The 16,143-nt window shown below is 39.7% G+C and overlaps 1 protein-coding gene and 1 long non-coding RNA gene across 3 annotated transcripts in view; both read left to right on the plus strand.

Moving 5' to 3' along the window:
• Positions 1-16,143, plus strand: part of RBM20 (RNA binding motif protein 20) — a 233,425-nt gene that overhangs the window by 106,401 nt on the left and 110,881 nt on the right. The window lies entirely within an intron of this gene.
• The window catches only part of LOC140512826 (uncharacterized), a 67,021-nt gene that overhangs the window by 25,922 nt on the left and 24,956 nt on the right, over positions 1-16,143 (plus strand). Inside the window, exon 1 of one of the 2 annotated variants that reach the window (XR_011969952.1) lies at positions 9,848-14,252. The exons of the other annotated variant lie outside the window; for it this stretch is intronic. This is a non-coding gene — a long non-coding RNA (uncharacterized lncRNA). Of the gene's footprint in view, positions 1-9,847; positions 14,253-16,143 lie in introns of those variants that run through there. 2 annotated transcript variants of the gene reach the window in all.

Raw genomic sequence — 16,143 nt, forward strand, 5'->3', positions numbered from 1 at the left:
GACCTTGTACAATTAATACTCAATTTAGCTGAGTTTTCTGGACCCATCTCCCCCTTCTAACTATATATCCACACATTTATAGCCATAATTACCTATCTTTGCTTTAAATTTCATACATTTTTGTGTTAGATTATATGATAATCCCATTTTTAAGCTAGAGTTTTTTGAACAAAAGAGAAACATGTCTTTGCATTTGTCCCATATTTTAAAATGGAGGAGTCAAAGCCAGATTCATAGATTAGAAAATCCTGAATGTTTCTCCACACATCAGAGTTGGTGTGTGTAAACTCTCATGAAAAGGTGTATTCTCAGAGAGTTATAGGATTTTATTCTCTTTGCTTGGGAAACCCCTTTTCTCCTTGTTTACACCAAACATCATCATTATCTCTAAGAAACAATAGTTAGCATTTATGCCATGCTTTCAAGTTTACAGAATACTTTCTGTAAATGGGATCCACCAAAAGTCTTCGTAAACTTTTAAACTACTGCTTAAAGTTATTGTTGTCAGGAAGCCAGTGCTTAAAGCTTCACTAAAACTTTTGGGGCACCATAGTGTATACATGTGTGTATTTCATTTGTTCCTCACAAAAGCACTGTGAATACTATTGATAACCCCCATTTTACAGATGTGGAAACTGAGAACTAGAGAGGTCAAATGAGTTGCCCAGGGGCACACAGCCAATTATATATCTAAGGCAGGATTTAAGGTTTGGTCTTTTTACCTCCAGGATCCATACCAGCTGCCCATACCATAGCACATGGAAATATAGATGCTCAATAACTACATATGCATTAATCACCCTTTCTATATATGGACATTTCTGTCTGTTCAAGGTGATTTTCAAGTGTACAGACCTGCTAACTTATTACTATCATGCAATAATCATTGAAATTTTTATAGTTCTTTATAGCTTATAAAGTATGTACACTAGTCATCATCTGTTCGATAACAGCAACTCTGCAAGGTGGGCACTTCAAGTACTATTATTCCCATTCCAGAGATGAATGAGAAACTCAGAAAAAAATAAAATAACTTGGATTCAATAAAGAGACTTGAATTCAAAGTCCAATGCACCAGGATGCATGTCTAAGATTCAAGGTTACCTACTGTAGAGATTTATTCCACCTATGATCAGTCCTTTCTTATCTTATGGCAGTGAGGCAGGGTCTGCAAAGACCCTGGGATCCCCAAATAGTAACATGGCTGAGGAGCTTCATGGAAATTGGCTAGTGTTTGTCCATTCCCCAGTGGGAACGCACTGAAATGTGTTTGGGGAGCCAAGTTCCAGAGTGCTAACAGTTTGTTGGATGTCTAGCTAACAGACCTCTATAGACCCCGCATTCTTCTGTATTCATAGTAACAGGGGCAAGAGAAGGGACCATTCTGCTACTGAATTAGAAGTAGGAAGCATTTGAAGTGTTCCATGACTGCTGAAACGCCTTCTGGGAGTCGACTTATAAGGTCTGGGGGTTTGTCATGTAAATGCAACAGCTAAACCCTTTTTCATTTTCTATCTGGGTGCTAGAAATAAAACAGATTCCTCATTTGTGGAGCATAGTCTGGTTGCCTCCTAAATGCTCTTTTATTTTGATAGTCCTTGTATTTCAGTGAATATAGTACATGCTCTATCTCATTAATATATGTTTCATTCTGTTTTGGAAAAGTGTAGTAGAACAAAGCTAAAGCTATTACAGTATTTCAATGGGTCTCCCTTTAATGATACAGATCGCAAGCCACCCATTCCTTCTTGTCCTTGGTCATTCTTATATATGTAGTTATTCCCATAAATCATTTATTTGGGACCTATATATAACATGTGTGTATATAGGGTGTCCCAAAAGTCTTACTGCAGTTTTAAGATATTAAGTTATTACATATTTAAGTTATATAATAATGTATTATATATTTAAGCTCTAAATAGGTAAATACAAAGATTTTTTTCAAGTGATTTAAACTTAAAACCGCATTAATACTTTTGGAACAACCTGTCTATAGATAGCTTTATTTCCTAACACTCTCTTTTACTCCTTCTGCACTGAAGTAAAATACTTGCAACTTCTCCATCATTTCCTTCGCTTTACCAACTTGTTTCAATTGTACTTGTTTAAATGAATTCTCAAATTCTATTTCTGCTTGTTAAAATCTTTCCCTTTCCTCAGATCCAGCACAAGTATTGCCTCCATGAAAACTTGTTTGATTCCCCTATAGCTACAAGTGATCACTATCTTTTCATATCTCTCATTCCTGTCTCACTTACTTTTTAGACTTATCTTATTCTAGCACGGGGAGTTTTTTTTGTACATATTCCCTTGATTTGTAAACTAGATTATAAACTCCTTCAGAGTAAGAAGTATGTGATTTTTTTCATTGTTATGTTCCCAATGCTTTGTACCTAGTAGGTACTTAATGAAGAAATGCATTGAATTGATTATAATCCATTTGGGGATGGGATGGACATTTGGTTCCTGTAGTGGTATAGAGAGGGCATGATATGGAATAATATGTCAGACTTGTTTATACTGTTACACTCAAAAATTTGTGGCTATTTTATCAGTGAGAATCTGTCATATCCTTGCCCTTATGTCTTGTATCCTGAACCACGCAATTTTCAGCGTTCTCTTTATTTCAGTCATCCATTCTCATTCATTCATTCACTGTCTTCTTTGAATTTTCTTTGTAGAGGCAGGATGGTACATTGGATAAAAAGTTGGCCTCAAAGCTAAGAAGACTTGGTTCAAAGCACTATCTTTTTTTTCTTTGTGGGATATTTTTTTAATGTGAACATATTGTTATACTCTGGGTATGTGACATTTTTGCTTAATAGAAACATTTATAAGAACATATATTGTCCTTTATTCTCGAAGAGGACTAAAATGACATCACCATGATAAAGTGAAATTTCATTGTGTCCAACTGTGGCTGATCAGATCAATATGAGCTTGGAATGCTCTATCACAGGTTGAGCACAGATAGCCCGTGTGAATATTTGGTGTGGATACTCCAAATGTAGTCATCCTACGTTTACTTTGTGCTGTCTCAATTTTGCTTTGCTCATAGAGCACAGCACCCTTTCTGATATGGGCATGCCATGCTGAGCAGTCCTGTGTCAGTGTCTCCCATATTGCACAGTCAAATCCAAAGTTCTTGAGAGGGACCTTGAGAGTGTCCTTGTTTTGCTTCTTCTGACAACCATGTGAGTGCCTGCCCCATGTGAGTTCTCCATAAAATAGTCTTTTTGGCAAGCATACATTTTGCATTTGAACAACGTGGCCAGCCCATCTGAGTTGCGCTCTCTGAAGCATAGTTTGAATGCTTAGCAGTTCAGCTTGAGCAAGGACTTCAGTGTCTGGTACCTTATCCTGCCAGGTGATCTTCAGAATCTTCCTAAGACAGTTCAAATGGAAGCAATTCAGTTTCCTGGCATGGTGCTAGTAGACTGTCCATGTCTCACAGTCATACAACAATGGGGTCAGCACAATGGCTCTGTAGACCTTCAGTTTGTTAGTCAGTCTAATACCTCTTCTCTCCTAACACTTTTCTTTGGAGCCTCTCAAACACTGAACTAACTCTGGCAATGCATGTGTCAACCTCATTGTCAATATGTACATCCCTGGAAAGTACATTACCAAGGTAAGTGAACTTATCCACAGCATTCAAAACTTCTCCATTTGTTGTAACCGATAGTTCCATGTATGGATGGTGTGGTGGTATCTAACGGAGCACCTGTGTTTTCTTGGTGTTAATTATTAGTCCAAAACTAGCACAGGCAGCAAAGAATTGATCCATACTGTGTTGCTTCTCAGCTTCAGAGGCTGCACTGAGTGCACAATCCTCTGCAAACAGAAAATCATTCACCAACACCCCCTCCTCTTGGTCTTGCCTTGTAGCCTTTTCAAATTGAAGAACTTACCACCAGTATGGTAGTTGACCTTGATGCCGTGTTCATCTTCATTGAAAGCATTTGACAACATAACTGAAAACATCATAACATCATATTCAAAAGCATGAGAGAAAGCACACAGCCCTGTTTCACTCCATTGGTGACTGGGAAGGCACAAGAACATTGTCCACTATCCAGAATGCAGGCAAACGTGCCATCATGAAATTGACATACAATATTGATGAACTTCTCCAGACAGCCAAATTTTGACATAATTTTCCATAAATCTTCACAACTAACAGCGTCAAAGGCCTTGGTCAGATCTACAGACGTTGTATAGAGACCTCTGTTCTGCTCCTGGCATTTCTCCTGGAGTTGTTGGGCAGCAAACACCATTCCTTCGCCCTTTCTGAAGCCACACTGGCTCTCAGGTATATGCCCATCTTCCAGGTGAAGGATCAGCCTATTAAAGAGGACTCTAGGAAGAATTTTGCTAGCAATGACTAAGAGAGAGACCCCTCTGTGATTGCTGCAGGACAATCTATTCCCTTTACCTTTACAGAGATGGACAATGGAGGCATCCTTGAAATCCTGGGGGATAAACTCCTCTTGCCATATAATCTGGAAAATTTCAGTCAGCTTTTGTATGAACAATGGTCTCCCTACCTTGTAAATTTCAGCTGGAATAGAATCAATACCAGGTGCTTTGCCACATGAAAGGAATCTAATGGCCCTCAAAGCCTCTTCTTCATTTAGAGGTTCAGCTAAGGAGGGATTGACTTCAACCTGAGGAAAACAGTCAGTGGCCTCAGCATTGATTGATGTTGGTCTGTTGAGAACCCTATAGAAGTGTTCAGTCCATTTCTCTAGGATCATGTCCTTATCACTAATCAATGTAGCTCCATCAGCACTGAGTAGTTGTGATGCACCATAGGTTTTTGGTCCATAAATAGCTTTCAGGGAATCATAAAAGTGCTTTGGATTGTTACTATCAGCCTAAAACTGAATTTCACCTGCCTTCTTACTGAGTCAGGAATCCTGCATCTCTCTCACATCATCCACTGCATCCTGAGCCATCACCAGCCATCTTGACTCTGTCCTGTCACTGGGCTATGATGACTCTGTAGGAGAGAGTGTAGTAGGAATGACTTCATGCAACTCTGCCTCACTTAAATCCAATTTACACACAAATCAAAAGACATCACCCTTACCATTTTACTATTATGCCTCAAAGTCCTGTGGTGACACGCAAGTGATGAAGCAGCAGATGCGTATACACTGGGAGCTGTAGTCACAACCCAGCACACAGGCAATCCAGGCCATAGGGTTGTTTCTCACGGGAAGCAGCAGTGGGACTCGGCAGCTCCTTGGGTGTCTGAGCAGCCTTTTAAGGATCACACTGCTCACCTCCTGGTGTGAGAAAGGGGGCTAGAAAAGGTGCCCTAAACATTTTCTGCTTACCCAACCCTGGCCTGATTACCACAGTAGATGTGGAATCCCACTATGTGGTTGGAACACAAAAAAATGTACAAAATGTACAAAAACATCTGCAAAAATGATTCCACTCACTATCGGCACATGGAACATATGCACTCTTATAGAGAACACAAAATCCAGCAGACTTGAAAGACAAACTGCTCTTGTTGCAAAAGAACTCAGCAGGTATCACATCCAAATATCAGCCCTGAGTGAAACAAGGTTGGCAAATGAAGGCTGGCTTACTGAAATTGGAGCTAGATACACACTTTTCGGGAGTGGGTGCAGTGAAGGAGAGCACCATCAAGCTGGCATAGGATTTGCAGTCAAAACTAATCTAGTCAGCAAGCTGGTATGCCTGCCAAAAGGAGTGAATGACAGGCTCATGACAATGTGTTTGCCAGTCACAGGAAAATTCCATATCACCATCATCAGTGCCTATGCTCTGATGACCATGACAAACCCTGATGAGGTCAAAGAAAAATTTTGTGAAGATCTAGAGATCCATGTCATTGATGTGCCAAAAAAGGACAAGCTTATAATTCTGGGTGACTTTAATGCTAGAGTAGGCTGAGACTACCAGACTTGGCAGGGAGTCCTAGGGAGGAACGAAGATGGAAACAGCAACAGCAATGGTCATTTCCTGCTGAAGACTTGTGCATCCATCACCAACACTGTCTTCCATTTACCTAAATGCAATAAAACATCATTTGCTGCACCCTCACAGCAAACACTGGCATCTAATAGACTATAGATTGTAAGGAGAACAGACAGACAAGATGTGAGAGTGACAAAGGCAATGTGTGGTGCAGAGTGCTGGACTGATCATAGACTTATCCTTTCCAGGCTAAATATTTGCATTCATCTACAATGCTGCCCATTCATTAAGAGCGCCACCCCCAAGGCAAAATGACTACCAGAAGAATTAATATCAACAAATTGGACTTTTCCTTTGAGCATGAACAGTTTGTTACTAACTTGGAGGGATAGTTGACCTAACATACAGTTGGCTACAGTGGAACAGAAAAGGAGTGGGCAGCTTTCAGAGATTTGGTGTACAGCACTGCATTTGCTCATCAGAACACTTTCAAACACCAAGAGTGGTTTGATGAAAATGATGGGGAAATTCAGAAGCTGCTAAATGAAAAATGAGAACTCCACAGGATATACCATCAGGATAGTTCATTCACCTCTAAGAAGGCAGCATTTAATTCCATCAAAAACACAGTACAAGCAAAGCTTAGAGAAATGCAGGGTTCCTGGCTCAGTAAGAAGGCAGATGAAATTCAGTTTTATGCTGATAGTAACAATCCAAAGCACTTTTATGATTCCTTGAAAGCTATTTATGAACCAAAAACAAGAACATATACACACAAGTCAATATAGCAAATGAAGTAGATACTTTAAATGCTCAACTTGCACCAGAAATAAAATATATCATAAAAAAATAAATCCACAGTCATTAATACTTTCTACACAAAATGACAATCAATTAAATCACATTATATGCAGATAGTTTTACTTACATAGGTACAATGCACAGGATGTAGCTTGTGCAGCTTTTGCTTTCTCTCCCTACCAGTCTGAGAGTGGGTAAAGTAGGCTTGTATTTCCTTGAGTCTGTCTCTGTGATTAATTGAAGGATGAATGGTATCATCCAGAGGAAAAGAAGCCAGTTAGACATCCACAGTTTCTACCCTGATCCCTCTTGGTCTCACTTACATGCCTTGCAAATGGAAACAAGTCAGTATTTCCAGGACACATCATGTGGATATGCAGGCCAAACCTATATTGTCATATCTCCAGGTCAAAGCACTATCTTTGATACATACAGACTGTGTGACCCTTGGCAAGTCAATTAACCTCTAATTAACCTTCTAGGCCAGAAGTGTCAAACACACAGTGCAGGGGGGAACCAGATTAAATTAATAATTGGGAAATATTTAACAACAGAAATAAAAATACAATTAAACATAGATAACTTACATTCTAAGACTACATCAATATACTTACTGTCCACGGGGATCCTCATGTATGATTTAATGGCCCTGCTTCTGTTTGAATTTGATACCACTCTTTTAGGCAGCTTTCTAATACTGGAGATTGTAGAGATGTCCACCTGCGATGGTAGAGAGAGTTTCCTTATATGGGAATTGCCCAGTTAAAACAGAGATCCACTTCTTATCCCTAATTTATTTCATCTGGATCTTTCATGCTCCTTGCCAATCCCTGTCTATACTTTTTTGGACTGAACATTCCATTTAATTGGTATATGGTACTTCAATTGGTCCTCTACCAGACAAATTGGCACTGCTATGTAACTTATAGTCTTAGAGTTCCTGGGGTCCTGAGAGGTCATTGACTTTGCAGGGTCACACAACTAGTATATTTCAGAGACAGGAGATGACACCAAATCTTCCTGACTTCAGGTCCAATTTACTGTTAATCTATTACATAAAGCTTCCTCTCTATACTTATCTGTATAAATATCATATTGTTCCACTAGGCTAGGAGTGGGGACCCAGCAGCCTTGAGGCCATATGTGAACCTCTAGGTTCTCACTCAGTTGTTTGACTGAAAGCCCTTTGAGAAGTTTGGATTCAGTCAAAGGGCCGCACTTGAGGACCCAGAGGACCACATGTGGCCCTGAGGCCACAGGTTCCCCACCCCTACACTAGTCTATAATTATATAGGGATTATACCATTTTAAACTGTATTCCAAACAGTATAGCATCCTGCACATAGTAAATAATAAATGTTGAGCTGTATTGAATTTAAGCCTAAATCTTGGGACAGTTGATTTATGTGAGTAGTTTTCAGGGGATGAGCCCTAAGTAGGAACAAAGAGAAAATGCAACAAATAGGCTTGGAGATAAGTCTTAATTTTAGGTGCCTGTGTCTAACTCCTTCACAAACAAGTCTTGCTTTGACTTGCTAGCTAACATGTCTTTTCTATACAGGTAAACCTTGTTTTCTTCTGCTTTGCTTTTTTTGTACATAGCAGATATTGGTTATTTATACAAATTGAAGGTTTGAGGCAGCCCTACAGCCAACAATAGCACGTGTTCACCTTATGTCTGTGTCACATTTTGGTAATTCTAGCAGTATTTAAAGCTTTTTCATTATTTTTATATTCATTGTGGTGATCTGTGCTCAGTGATCTTTGATATTATTACTATTATTGTTTTGAGGCATCATATAAGATTGTGAACTTAATAAATGTTGTGTGTGTTCCAACTGTACCACTGAACTGCCCTTCCTTTCCCTGTTTCTCTTCCTCTCCGGGGGCCTTTTCTGACACATCAATATTGAAATTAAGTCAATCAATAACCCTACAATGGTCTCTAAGTGTTCAAGTGAAAGGAAGAATTAATCAATGAAACCAACTTCACTGTTGTCTTATTTTAAGAAATTGCCATAGCCACCCCAACCTTCCGCAAACACCACCTTGATTGGTCAGCAGCCATCAGCATCAGAGCAAGAGCCTCCACCAATAAAAAGGTTAAGACTCTCTGAAGACTCAGAGGATGGTTAGAATTTCTTAGCAATAAAGTTTTTTTTTAATTAAGGTATCTACTGTTTTTAGACTTAATACTATTACACACTTAATAGACTATGGTATAATGTAAATATTACTTTTATATGCACTGGGAAAACAAAAAAATTCATGTGAATTGCTTTCTTCCCCAATATTTTAAAAACATTTTTATTTATAGTCTTGAGTTCCAAATTTGATTCCTCCTTCCTTCCCTCCTCCCTGACTCAGCAAGCAAGGTTATACATGTGCAATTATGTAAAACATTTCCATATTAGTCATTTAAAAAAATTTTAATTATTTATTTATTTAACTTTTAACATTCATTTTCACAAAATTTTGGGTTCCACGTTTTCTCCCCTTTTGTCCCTTCCCCCCACCCCAAAACACCGAGCATTCTAATTGCCCCTATCACCAATCTGCTCTCTCTTCTATCATCCCTCTCTGCCCTTGTCTCCATCTTCTCTTTTGTCCTGTAGGGCCAAATAACTTTCTATACCCCTTTACCTGTATTTCTTATTTCCTAGTGGCAAGAACAGTACTCGACAGTTGTTCCTAAAACTTTGAGTTCCAACTTCTTTTCCTCCCTCCCTCCCCACCCCCTCCCTTTGGAAGGCAAGCAATTCGATATAGGCCAAATCTGTGTAGTTTTGCAAATGACTTCCATAATAGTCGTGTTATATAAGACTAACTATATTTCCCTCCATCCTATCCTGTCCCCCATTACTTCTATTCTCTCTTTTGATCCTGTCCCTCCCCATGAGTGTTGACCTCAAATTGCTCCCTCCTCCCCGTGCCCTCCCTGCCATCATCCCCCCCACCCTGCTTATCCCCTTATCCCCCACTTTCCTGTATTATAAGATAAGTTTTCATACCAAAATGAGTGTGCATTTTATTCCTTCCTTTAGTGGAATGTGATGAGAGTAAACTTCATGTTTTTCTCTCACCTCCCCTCTTTATCCCTCCACTAATAAGTCTTTTGCTTGCCTCTTTTATGAGAGATAATTTGCCCCATTCCATTTCTCCTTTTCTCCTCTTAATATATTTCTCTCTCACTGCTTGATTTCATTTTTTTAAGATATGATCCCATCCTCTTCAATTCACTCTGTGCACTCTGTCTCTATGTGTGTGTGCATGTGTGTGTGCATGTGTGTGTGTGTAATCCCACCCAGTACCCAGATACTGAATAGTTACAAGAGTTACAAATATTGTCTTTCCATGTAGGAATGTAAACAGTTCAACTTTAGTAAAGTCCCTTATGACTTCTCTTTGATATTTACTTTTTCATGCTTCTCTTCATTCTTGTGTTTGAAAGTCAAATTTTCTTTTCAGCTCTGGTCTTTTCATCAAGAATGCTTGAAAGTCCTCTATTTCATTGAAAGACCAATTTTTCCCCTGAAGTATTATACTCAGTTTTGCTGGGTAGGTGATTCTTGGTTTTAGTCCTAGTTCCTTTGACTTCTGGAATATCCTATTCCATTCCCTTCGATCCCTTAATGTAGAGGGTGCTAGATCTTGTGTTATCCTGATTGTATTTCCACAGTACTTGAATTGTTTCTTTCTAGCTGCTTGCAATATTTTCTCCTTGACCTGGGAACTCTGGAATTTGGCCACAGTGTTACTAAGAGTTTCTCTTTTTGGATCTCTTTCAGGCGGTGATCTGTGGATTCCTTGAATACTTATTTTGCCCTCTGGTTCTAGAATCTCAGGGCAGTTTTCCTTGATAATTTTATGAAAGATGATGTCTAGGCTCTTTTTTTGATCATGGCTTTCAGGTAGGCCCATAATTTTTAAATTTCTCTCCTGGATCTATTTTCCAGGTCAGTTGTTTTTCCAGTGAGATATTTCACATTATCTTCCATTTTTTCATTCTTTTGGTTTTGATTTGTGATTTCTTGGTTTCTCATAAAGTCATTAGCCTCCATCTGTTCCATTCTAATTTTGAAAGAACTATTTTCTTCAGTGAGCTTTTGAATCTCCTTTTCCATTTGGCCAATTCTGCTTTTGAAAGCATTCTTCTCCTCATTGGCTTTTTGAACCTCTTTTGCCAGTTGAGTTAGCCTATTTTTCAAGGTGTGATTTTCTTCAGCATTTTTTTGGGTCTCCTTTAGCAGGGTGCTGACCTGCTGTTCATGCTTCTCTTTCATCCCTCTCATTTCTCTTCCCAGCTTTTCCTCCACCTCTCTAACTTGATTTTCAAAATCCTTTTTGAGCTCTTCCATGGCCTGAGCCCATTGGGTGGGCTGGGATACAGAAGCCTTGACTTCTATGTCTTTCCCTGATGGTAAGCATTGTTCTTCCTCATCAGAAAGGAAGGGAGGAAATGCCTGTTCTCCAAGAAAGTAACCTTCTATAGTCTTATTTCTTTTCCCTTTTCTGGGCATGTTTCCAGCCAGTGACTTGCCTTCTGAATATTCTCTTCACATCCACTTTGCCTCCGGATCCTCCCAGCCAGCGCTTGGGGTCTGAGATTCAAATGCTGCTTCCCAGCCTCAGGGCTTTGGTCAGGGGCGGGGCTGCTAGTCAGTGTGAGATCAAGTTCAGGTGCTCAGGTAGGGGCAGGGCCGCCTCACAGGCTCAGTTCCCTCAGGGGGTTTATGCAGAGACCTTCAACAATGGATCCTGGCTCCTGCCTGCTTGGGGAGCCCTGATCTGCTCCTGCCTCAGCTGCTGCCTCCCGAGGGGGTCCAAGCTATGGGGGCACCCCACTCCCCTCTTGACCTGCCAAAGAGACCCTCTCACCGACCCTTGTCACCTGTGGGTGGAGGGGCCCGTGCGGCCGCTGGAGATTTGGTCCCTGAAGCCCGCTGGGATCTGCTCCTCTCGGTGCCGCACAGCCAGGGAGGGCTGGGCTCCAGGTCTGCAGTGCGAGGACGTTTTGCGAGAGGTTTTCAGGCTCTCTGGAACAGAAATCTCGTCTGCTCCATTGCTCCATGGTCTCTGCTGCTCCAGAACTTGTTGGAAACTCTTTTTTACAGATATTTTATGGGCTCTGGGTTCGGAGCTAGTGTATGTGTGTCTATCTACTCCACCATCTTGGCTCCACCCCCTATAGTTTTCCATATTAGTCATTTTGTACAAGAGGTCTTGAATAAAAGAAAGAAAAAATGAATAAAGGAAAGTGAAAAGCAACATGCTTCAGTCTGTATTCAAGCAATATCAGTTCTTTTTCTGGAGGCAGATAGTCTGCTCCATCCTCAGTCTTCTGTGATTGTCTTGGACCATTGTATTGCTCAGAATAGCTAAGTCATTCACAGTACTTCATTGTGCAATATTGCTGTTACTGTGTAGAACAATGGTCTCCTGGTTCTCTTTACTTCACTATGCATTGGTTCATCTAAGTCTTTCCAAATTTTTATGAAATCATCCTATTTGTCATTTCTTATAGCATATTAATATTCCATTATAATCATATACCATCCTTTGTTTAGTCATTCCCTAACTGATGGGCATTCCTTCAACTTCCAATTTTTCCCCCTACTTCCAGTTCTTTTTTTTTGGTTATTTTTTATTTGTTTTCAGTGTACTACAATCACTTCCATATATATTAGATTTTTTTCCACTGCCTCTCCCCCCTCCCTCCCCATTCCCTCCCCAGAATGGCATGCAATCATATATAGGTTCTACACATATATTTCTATTAAATACATTTTTACCTGAGTCATGTTGAATAGAAGAATTAAAATGAATGGGAGAAACCATAAAACAAAACAGAACATAATGCAAAAGAAAATGGTCTGCTTCATTCTGCAATCCAGTTCCATAGTTCTTTCTCTGGTTGTGGAAGGCATTTTGCCTCAAAAGTCCATTGGGAATTTTTAAAGTCCTTGCATTGCTGTGAAGGACTAAGTCTACCAGAAAAATTACTTGCATACTGTGGTTGTTGCTATATGCAAAGTTCTCCTTGTTCTGCTCCTTTCACTCAGCATCAGTTCACATAAGTCTTTCCAGGCCTCTCTGAAGTCTTCCTATTCATCATTTCTTATAGCACAATAGTATTCCATTACATTCATATACCACAACTTGTTCAGCCATTCCCCAGTTGATGGGCATTCCTTTGATTTCCAGTTTGGGGGCACTACAAAGAGAGCTGCTATAAATATTTTTGTACATTTGGGACCCTTTCCCATTTTTATGATCTCTTTGGAATACAGTCCTAGAAGTAATATTGCTGGGTCAAAGGGTATGCACATTTTTGTAGCCCTTTGGGCACAGTTCCAAATTGCTCTCCAAAATGGTTGGATCAGCTCAGCTCCATTAACAATGAATTAGTGTTCCAACTTTCCCACATCTTCTCCAACATTTATCATCTTCCTGTTCTGTCATGTTAGCCAGTCTGATAAGTGTGATGTGGTACCTCAGAGTTGTTTTGATTTGCATCTTTCTAATCAATAGTGATTTAGAGCATTTTTTCATATGACTAGAGAGAGCTTTAATTTCTCCCTCTGAAAGCTGCCTGTTCATATCCTTCCTACTTCCAATTCTTAACCACCCAGAAGAGCTGCTTTGAATATTTTTGTACAGGTAGGTCCTTTTCTTTTTTTAAGGGGATATCTTTGGGAATTAGACCTAGCAATGGTATTGCTGGATCAGAGGGTATATATACAGTTTTATAGCCCTTTTGGTGTGACTTGCTTTATGGTGATATTTGCTTTATTGTGGTGATCTGGAACTGAACAGTGTTTAGGTGGTGTAACAGATAGAGCACTAGACTTGGAGTCAGGAAGACCTAAGGTCAAATCTGGCCTCAGACACACACTAGCTGTGCGACCCTGGGCAAGTCATGTAACTCTGTTTGCTTCAGTTTCCTCATCTGTAAAATTTGATCTGGAAAAGGAAATGGCAAACCACTCCAGCATCTTTGCCAAGAAAAACCCAAATGGAGTCATGAAGAGTTGGACATGACTCAAAAATGACTGAACAACAACAACAAATGCCTATTTAGTTCCATCTTGCTTCTGTGCCCAGTCTAGCTATGCTTGACCTAAGCTTCTGACCATGCAAGGAATAACCATTCTGGATGGTTTTTCCGGTTTTAATCCCCAAGTAGAACTGAATTGCCTCTCCACCAGATGCAAGTATCATCTGGTGTCAAACTTCTGTAGAACTCATCTTCTCATTAACTCCACCTCATCTTTTTCTTACAGTTTTAGAATTCTACTCAGGAATACCTGGGTTCTCTTCACAGGACATTTAACTGAGAACCCTGCACTTGTACTCAAGACCAGTACTAGAATACAAAGAAGCATCTACAGTTACAGTTATTTAATATACCTTAGCACAGATACAAAGGAGGTAACATCCCATTGACTGGGATGTCCCAGAAGCTGCATAGAATGAGAACTCTTTCACTTTGTAAGGTAAGATGTCATCTTGCAATATTTTTTTTTAAAGAAACTAAATCTAGTACTGTCTTCTACCAGCCCCAAACCATTCCCATATTTTTTTCTTTACTCGTATTTCTCTCTTTCTCTACTATGCTGGTAAATGTCTCTGGTTGACATTTAAAACTCTTCACAACCCTCTATCCTTCTCATATTATAATCCCCTTCATGCACAGTATTCCAATAATACTCTATCTTCTTTCTCTGTGTCTTTGTATTGGCTATGTCCCACCCCTTCCTCCACACGTGGAATATATTCCTTCCTGAGCTCTGTCTTTTAGACTCCCTGGTTTCCTTCAAGATTCAGTTCAAATTCCCATTTGGTCAAAGAGGAAACTGAGATCCAGAAAAGTAGCTTAATTAGGGACGGAGTTCGGGTTTTGTAACCCTTAGTGTAATGCTTTTTCCAACACATTATATTACTCTCTTAAGGAAGACCAAATTAAGTGAACTCCCCCAAATGCTGGTTCCCTTCCCCTAAAATGATCTTGTATGTTCCTATTCTTTTGGATTGACTGATTCAAGATGAACTTTATTCTTTGTTATTTTAAAATAGATTCCATTTAATGTAACATAGCCTTAATTTGACCAGATTTGAATGGATCACATCAATTTTTCCTTTCTCCAGTACTCCAGTACTGTTTAAAAGTTTCTGGTAAATTGTTTCAAAACTGCTAAAGCTGCTGTTTTTGGCCTATTTTTCTTAACCTCTCACCCTTTCTCAGTTATTTGTGCCTCCTCCAGTTGAGCTGGGGCATTACCAGATATCTTAGGGTCTAGATAAAGATAAGAAAAGGAACACTTTTCCTTCCTTTCCAATTTTAGTCTTTTCCTCTACCCACCCACTGAGGAATTTGCTTTTCAGTGAGCTCAGATCCCAACTTGGGAGCTGGTTTGGGGCTGTCATTTGAGGGAGTTACTAAAGAGCCATTTTATAATGGGCTACTGTGGGAAAGGTGATTATCCTGAAGTCAGCTTAGATTCCCTTTGAGTCTCTCTGGGAATATCTTTGTTCAGTCTCTGTCCATTAGACTGGGAGCTCCTTGCCAGCAGGGACTTTGCTCTTTGCTTGTCTTTTGCATCCCTTGTATTTAACGTAGTGCCTGACCCGGAGCAGGTGTCCCTGTGCAGGTGTGTAATGCGAATTGACCAACTATCATGAGGTCTGAGAGTTAGAGTTGAATGAATGCTTACTGCTTGTAAGCATTGGGTCTTCCTTAAGAGAATAATATAATGTGTTGGAAAAAGCACTGCACTAAGGGTTACAAAACTTAAGCTCTGTCGCTAATTAAGCTACTTTTCTGGATCTCAGTTTCCTCTTTGACCAAAGTATTATAGTAAGCTTCCCTACCTACCTCCAAGGATTGTTGTAAGGAATAAAGGGGATGAGGGTAGGAGTGATAATTGATGTAAGCATACTTTGTAAACTCCAAAAGACTAGACATACACCTTCTCTGTCCTGTCTCTCTCTCTGAGCAAATCGTGTAATATCTATAAGCCTCAGTTTCCTTATCTGTGAAATGGAGCTAATAATACTTCCAGTTTTTACCTTACATGATTGTGTTCAGATTTAAAGATCTATATAAGTGAGACACCACATCACACCTATCAGATTGGCTATATAAATAGCAATAGTAGCAGCAGCAGTAGTAATTTCATCCTCAAACCTTGTTGGCTTCTTGGTAGGGATTCATTAGCAAATTCAGCTAGTATCCTCTAGCAAATAAATCCATTCTCCCTAAATGCTGAAATTTGAAAACACTCACTGTTAGTTTTCTTTAAATAGTCAGTTCCTTAATTTTTTTAAAAATAGGATTTTCATGCAGTTAGTTAGAACCACCCTTTTTGTCACCTGAGGTTCACCTAT

Source organism: Notamacropus eugenii, chromosome 1 (assembly GCF_028372415.1).
Source record: "Notamacropus eugenii isolate mMacEug1 chromosome 1, mMacEug1.pri_v2, whole genome shotgun sequence".
Lineage (NCBI taxonomy): Eukaryota > Metazoa > Chordata > Mammalia > Diprotodontia > Macropodidae > Notamacropus > Notamacropus eugenii.